The following is a 1,783-nucleotide window of genomic DNA, read 5'->3' as shown; positions in this document are numbered from 1 at the left end:
AAAAAAATATCACTTTTACTGACTTTTAAAAGCAAATTACATATTTTTCGTGCATAGTTTTATTACACCAAAGTGTGATAAATGTAAAGATCCAACTGTAGGCGTTAGAATGTAAATCAATAAGACTTGCGTGGTATATATGCAAAATTCCTTGTAGTTTAATTTACTGATAAGTTACTTTAAATGTTTTTTTACCCTCTTATGATTTTTCTCTTAACAACACAGGTGGAGTTTTGTTAAGTATATTGGCTACCTCTTCTTCCATTCTTGATCACAATTTACGCCATATAAATGAAAATTTCTCAGTAGGATTTACATCTGTGCTGATCATTGTAAGTTCTTTATCAGCTCTTTCTGCAATAAGAGTGTAATTTCTTATTAATGTTCAAAGAAATTGTTGGCTTAGGTTGGCTCCATAATTGAGTTAAGGAGATCTTATCAGGCTTACAATGTAATGCCTACTTTAAGCAAGGTTCTTAGGAGATATGGTGTTTAAAGAAATTCAGTTGTTTTTTAACTTCAGGTAATGTTTTGCTTCAATTTCATGCATCTTTTTTAGACAATTCTTTTATATTTACATATCTAGCTCCTAAACTTTCATATTTACATGTATATGACTTAAATATTTAAAAATAAATAAAAGTTTTACTGTTGTCAGCTTTTTAAAAGTGAAATACACTTCCCAAGCATAGTTTCTGACACCAAGGAATTATAAATATAAATATCAAACCTTAGTTGTTAGATATGTGTAAATACATAAGAATTATGTGCTATGGATATAAATTTTTTTTATAAAATTTTAGGAATCAGATTATTTTGTTCTTTTTGTGACTCGCAGATACAGGAGGAGATCAATGTGGTTAACAAAGTACAATCATCTTAATCTTTCAAGGAAGTGGGTTAAAAACATAATCTTTGGTTTAAAGCGGATAGGACTACCAGAGGGGAGGAGGCACAGAAGGCCGCTATTTCATTGAAGTAAAAGCAGAAAAATGTTTTATTGGCAGCACAATAAGTTGGAGAAAAAAATTTTGAACAGAAAAATATGTGCCATTTTTATTGTATTGTAGGTGGTTCAGTTCAAGGCTCTAGAGAGTAGATTTGAGTTACAGCTTTGCATATGTTAGCATTTCCTGATTTAGATGCCAACTTGCAGTACTTGTAATGATTAGTTAAATTTTTATGTATTTTGGGGGTGAACCACTATAATTGTTGATTGTATTTTTGAATAGTGTGGTGTAGTGTTGATAATCATATTGAAAATTTAAAATTTGCTCACACTATCCAATTTGCAGATAGACTTGCTCTAATATTATGATGAAGAATGCTTGCTGAAAGCATTCTGTAGGATTGTCAGTTATTCATTCCATATATTTAAAGAGAAGCATTATTTAAGTTTTTGGGAGATCAATTGGATTTATATTTGGCATACTTTAGCTAATAACTTGGGAGTAATGGAGCCATTATTGATCAAGTATTCACTGAGTATTTCTAAAATTCTCGGGTAAGGATATAATGGGTCAAGCACCATGAGATAGATCTAGTGGACTTCAAATTAAAATTATGATTATTATTATTACTGTTATTGCATTTTATAAACGTTGTTTTGCACATCAATTACAGCATTTGCTGAAATGCATCTTTTTTTCAGTTCAATTATAATATTAATAATTTTTGTTGGAGATTCTTACAGACGAGAAAATTGCTGAACAAGGTAGAAATTAAAAAACATGCCTTAAAAAGACAGAAAATTCTCATCATGAAACTCAATTAAATATTAGTG

At 29.7% G+C, this 1,783-nt stretch overlaps 1 long non-coding RNA gene across 1 annotated transcript; it reads left to right on the top strand.

Moving 5' to 3' along the window:
• Positions 1–231: 231 nt before the first annotated feature.
• Positions 232–1,242, top strand: LOC110035257. The gene is made up of 3 exons (XR_002295132.1): positions 232–332; positions 407–523; positions 839–1,242. It is a non-coding gene; the product is annotated as an uncharacterized LOC110035257 (long non-coding RNA).
• Positions 1,243–1,783: the final 541 nt, after the last annotated feature.

This window comes from Phalaenopsis equestris, unplaced genomic scaffold (genome assembly GCF_001263595.1).
Source record: "Phalaenopsis equestris unplaced genomic scaffold, ASM126359v1 Scaffold197031, whole genome shotgun sequence".
NCBI classification, from domain to species: Eukaryota; Viridiplantae; Streptophyta; class Magnoliopsida; order Asparagales; family Orchidaceae; genus Phalaenopsis; species Phalaenopsis equestris.
The sequence above is the reverse complement of the archived record's forward strand: the minus strand, read 5'-3'. Positions and strand labels throughout refer to the sequence as shown.